General features: G+C 57.6%; 1 long non-coding RNA gene across 1 annotated transcript; it reads left to right on the top strand.

Moving 5' to 3' along the window:
- Window positions 1-1,303: 1,303 nt before the first annotated feature.
- LOC141559042 (uncharacterized) lies at window positions 1,304-4,208 on the top strand. Its single transcript, XR_012487205.1, has 2 exons — window positions 1,304-2,513; window positions 3,434-4,208. It is a non-coding gene; the product is annotated as an uncharacterized LOC141559042 (long non-coding RNA).
- Window positions 4,209-4,807: the final 599 nt, after the last annotated feature.

Genomic DNA, 4,807 nt, shown 5'->3' with positions numbered 1-4,807 from the left:
GAAGGAGAGGAGGTCTCACAGAATTTCAGAGTTGGAAGGAAACTTAAGAGAAAAGAGAAATTAGTGTATTGCACCTACTACAGGATATTGGCTCATCTGATCTTCACAATTATCCTGGGAGGTAGAATACCTCCATTTTACCCTTACAACTGAGGCAAATGGGGGCTAAATGACTTGCCCACGAACACACAGCTAGTAAGTGTCTGAGGCTGGATTTTCAGGGTTTCCTGACTTCAGACCCGGGGGTTTATTTATACTGGAAAAGGAATCCCCCCACATCACAACTGACAAGTGTCAGCCTTTTCTTGAAGATTTCGGGGGGGGGGGCTCCAAATGTTGTGTTGTGCTGCCATTCCACTGGGAGAGCCCCCAGTGCCCAGGAAGGCCCTCCTGCCATCGGCTTGAACTTGTCTGCGCCAGGCAGTCGTGGCCCGGAGCAGACTCGGGATCCCGGGTCCAGCTGTTCAAGCACGTGACCCCAGCTACGTCCTCTCCTTCGGACACGCCCAGTTCCTTCGGGAGATGCGCCGCCTGCAGGCCCTCCACAGTCCAGGTTTCTCTCACTACCCGGCTCATCCACACCCTTTCTATACTGTGGCTTCGGGCCGAACCCAGCGCTGCCGGGGGGGGGGGGGGAGGAGGGAAGGGGAGGGCTCTCCGAGGCCCAGGAAAACGGCCCGTGCCTCCTCCTTCCCAGAGCCAGGCCGCCCGCGAGCGTCCCGCCTTCCCCTTAGCTCAGCCAGGGCCGGGTCGTTCTGCTCACTCTGCGGGTCTTTTCAGACAACAGTGAGGGTCACGTGGAGGATGCTTAATAAATGCTTGTTGAACCCAGATGAAGGGATTTTTCCGGTTTTTACCCTTAAATTTCATGTTGATATTTCAACCCAAGGGGGGGGGGCTGTCTAGAGTCCATTGGATCCACACGCTGTCATTCAGAATGCGGAGGAGGGTCCTCCGGGGGATTACCCGCAACTGCGTACAACCTCACTCGGGTACCTTGGCGGAACAAGTAACCTAGGCAACGGAGGCGGAGCCGGTGGAGGCGGGGCGTGTCATTGATCTGGCCCTCTGCCTGAGGCTTCGGGAAGCTTGTTGTCCCAGGATTGGACAAAGACCTAGGTTCAGAAGAACTCTTCCCATCTCCATGGAGACCGTTGTCCGCCCCTGTAGAACGGCGGCTGCCGAGGGTCAGAGCCGAGCGGCCCCGAGAAAGTAGATTACGGCGGCAGAACAGGACTGTCCCTTTAAGAGGCCCCTCCCGGTACCACCGCAGTCTTTTTCTCCGCAGCCTCGGCCTAGAGCCGGAACAATCGCCATCGCTGTCTGGGCCGGCCGTCTCTCCAGCCTCGGGCTCCGGCCCGGGGCGCTGCCGGGGCGGCGGCCGGCCCTCCCCGCCCAGCCGGACCCCGCCCGGTGTCCAGACCTGCCCAGCTAGAGGTCCATGCCAGGGTCCAGCTGCTGCCCCAGACCGGACAGGACCGGACCGTGCTGCCGCCCTCCTGCCGGGGCTGAGCATCCCAGTGTCCGGGCTCCGGAGGGCGGCGGCCCCTCCCCCACCTCCCGGGGGTCTGGGGGGCAGTCATGCCCTGGGCTGCCGCCGTGCCCCCCGCCCCTGTCCCGGAGGCAGCGCCACCGTCCCGGACTCGGGGCTGAGTTTATCGAAGGCTGAGGAGCCTGGCTGGGGTCACGTTGGGCCTCGGGGCCTGCAGGCGGTCTGGGATGGGGTGTTGGAGGCCCGGGGTGCTGGGAGTGAGAGAGGGGCTGCGGACCCCGCCCCCCATTGTCTGCCAGTACTTAGGCCGGAACCGGAGACCCCCCTCCTCTACCCCCTTCTGCCCCCCTCCTCTGCCGCGGTGACCCCGCAGTAGTCCTCCTTCCTTCCGAGCCACCTCTACTGTACCCCCCCAGCTCTGTCCCTGCTGTGGGCCCCCTTTCCTCTGCAGCGTCACCCCCGCTGCACATACACCCCCCAGCAGCACTGCCCCTCTTCCCCCCCCCCCCCGCAAGTCCATCATCAGGGCCTCTCGCTGGCCGAGCAGCTACCTCGGTCCGGTCAGGGGCTTGTGACCCGCGTCCGCCGAGGCGGGCCTGCCCCGGGCTGGCCGAAGATCTCGTGGCTTCTGCAGCGCCTCCAGCCTCCGCGGTCGGGGAGCAGGAGCCCCCTGGGGTCCTTCGGACGCCTCGCCCTGGCCCTGAACGCTCCAGGATTTCTCTACCGGCCGAGCCTGCCGGTCCCGCCGCCTCCCTCGGCCTGACCCTCTTCCTTTTCTTCTCTTCACCTTTCTGCTGCTCAGGGTTCTTGGAGGCCATGGCCTCTCCGAGAGGACGAGGGGGCCTCTCTCCGGGTCCTGGGAGCGACCCTGCCGACGATGGCGTAGATCTCGCTAGATTTCTGTCCCCTCCCTCCTGCCTCTCTGGGGCTGCCAGGAGGCTTCTGTCTCTATCCTTCTTAGTATTTAGAGTTTATCTCCTCCCCCCTTTCCATTTAATTCAATCCAACAGGCATCCACCAAGTGCTTCTGTTCTGTGCCCGGTGCTGGGGACACCCCAAAAATGAATCGGACCCCTCCCTCCGAGAGCCGGCATCGTTTGGGTGCCCTTCCCTCCCCCACAGTGATGTTGAGGAAAACCGGGAGAGATCGGGAGCTGGAGGAGGCCTTGCCGGCTCTCCTTTCCTAGCCACATTTCAGAGATGGAAAACTGAGTCCCCAAGCCGATAAGGCCCAAAGTGATAGAGGTGGCCAGGGATTGACGGCTGAGACTAGAATCCATCAGCTCATTTTTCTCACCACAACCACGGCCCCAGCCATCTCCCAGGTCGTCCCGGAGGATGGCAGCGCTTAAGATGCCCTGGCAGTGCCCACAGCTGTACAGCTCGCCAAAGAATGATTTTTTTTTTTTAAATTTCGGGATTGAAATTGCCCAAGTTCAGTGAGAGGCTAGTGAAAGAAGAGCATCACTTTGTTTCCATCTAAATTAAGTCACTTTGTGGGTCTGTGGCCCTGCATTAAGAATATAGAAAACTTGGGGTGGGGGGCACAGGACTCTGCAAAGCCCACCCTCTCCCAATTTAGCTGCCTGCCCTTTTCTTTCCCTGGGCGGGAGCTGCTGCCCTCCAATCCCCCCTCGGAGGTTTCGAGAAAGTCCATGAGAGGCTGGATTGCCACTTCCCAAACTGGAATTCTGGTTCGGCAAATGATTGTGACTGGATGCCTTGGTGACCTTTGGCTCCCGGATTGAGTGACTCTGCCCTTTGGAAGCATTGGTCGTGTTGGGGGGGGATCCATTCAGCCATGTGGGAACTTCAGGGACCATTTTTGGCCCAACGGGAGCCCTCCCTTGGATAGACCCCTCCCCCTGACCCTGTTAGCTGTATTTGTAAGAGCTGGTGTATTCCTTCCCCCCCCCCTTTTTTGGGTATCCCCAGCACCAGGCACAGTACCTGGCACATAGTAAGCACTTAGTGAATGCCTGTTGATTGAAGAAAGATTCCCCCCTACTGAGCCACAAGAGCACAGTAGGTGTCAAAAAGCAAGGGCTTTCTACCTCCCCAGCTGGGAATCACAGAGGCTGGTTCCAGCTGGTCCCCAGTGTTGGGTGGGTGGCAGGGCTTGGCCCCTCCTCCCACCTGGCCCCCATGCAGCCATTTGAATGGCTGTCCCTGTCTGTGTGCACATGCATGAGTGTGTGTGTTTGCATTCTGTGATCTTAGGTGAATGTAGTTTTAGGTGACCCCAAATCCCTCAGTGCAGAGCCCAAGACTGGAGAGGCCACAGGGATTCCCAGAGGCCAGAATTTGGCAAAACCCTGCCAGGACCATGACTCCCTACCCCCAAAGCAGCCATGGTTCTGAGCAGGGAAATCTTCTGCGGTTCCCGAGCCCACATCGCCAGCACAGTGCCAGGTGTGCTTGGACGGAGGAGGGCCTGCCCGGGAGCAGGCAGCCAAGTGGAGCTCTGTTCTGATAGTTCTCCATGTCACCTTCCCCTGTGGCTGTAGCTTATTAAACGGCAGTGTCCATGTGCTCCGATTCTTCTATGTGTAGTGTTTCTGGGTGTGAATAAGTTACACATGACATACCTGCAAGAACAGACCAACATCGAGCTACCCTTTGGGATGCTTCCTTGGGCTCCTGACCCGGAGGGGATAGGCTTGTGCTTCTGGTGTTTTCCTTTTTATTCTTGGGAATTATTAAAGTAGTTGCAATTGAATTTTTGTGGTTCGTGAGTGCTTATTTTAGTCAGCAGAACCGAGCCTTCCTAAACCAAATTGAGACTTAGCCTACAACAGCTGGGCCGGGTGCTGTGCTCTTTGTTCCTTTGGGGTTTTATGGTGGCCTTTGGTTCCTAAATGGAGGGAAGGGAGAAAAGAAAGCGCACCCCAAATAATGGGCTACTTAGAACCAGATTCCTTTTCTCCAGTGGCTCTCCCAACCTCTTAAATGGGGGAAGGGAGAAAAGAAAGGGCACCCCAAATAATGGGCTACTTAGAACCAGATTCCTTTTCTCCAGTGGCTCTCCCAACCTCTTAAATGGGGGAAGGAAGAAAAGAAAGGGCACCCCAAATAATGGGCTACTTAGAACCAGATTCCTTTTCTCCAGTGGCTCTCCTTCTCAACCTCTTAAACGGGGAAGAGAGAAAAGAAAGGGCACCCCAAATAATGGGCTACTTAGAACCAGATTCCTTTTCTCCAGTGGCTCTCCCAACCTCTTAAATGGGGGAAGGAAGAAAAGAAAGGGCACCCCAAATAATGGGCTACTTAGAACCAGATTCCTTTTCTCCAGTGGCTCTCCCTCTCAACCTCTTA

The sequence above is a fragment of the Sminthopsis crassicaudata genome, chromosome 2, assembly GCF_048593235.1.
Source record: "Sminthopsis crassicaudata isolate SCR6 chromosome 2, ASM4859323v1, whole genome shotgun sequence".
Classification (NCBI taxonomy): domain Eukaryota; kingdom Metazoa; phylum Chordata; class Mammalia; order Dasyuromorphia; family Dasyuridae; genus Sminthopsis; species Sminthopsis crassicaudata.
This window is presented reverse-complemented; position numbering and strand designations above follow the sequence as displayed.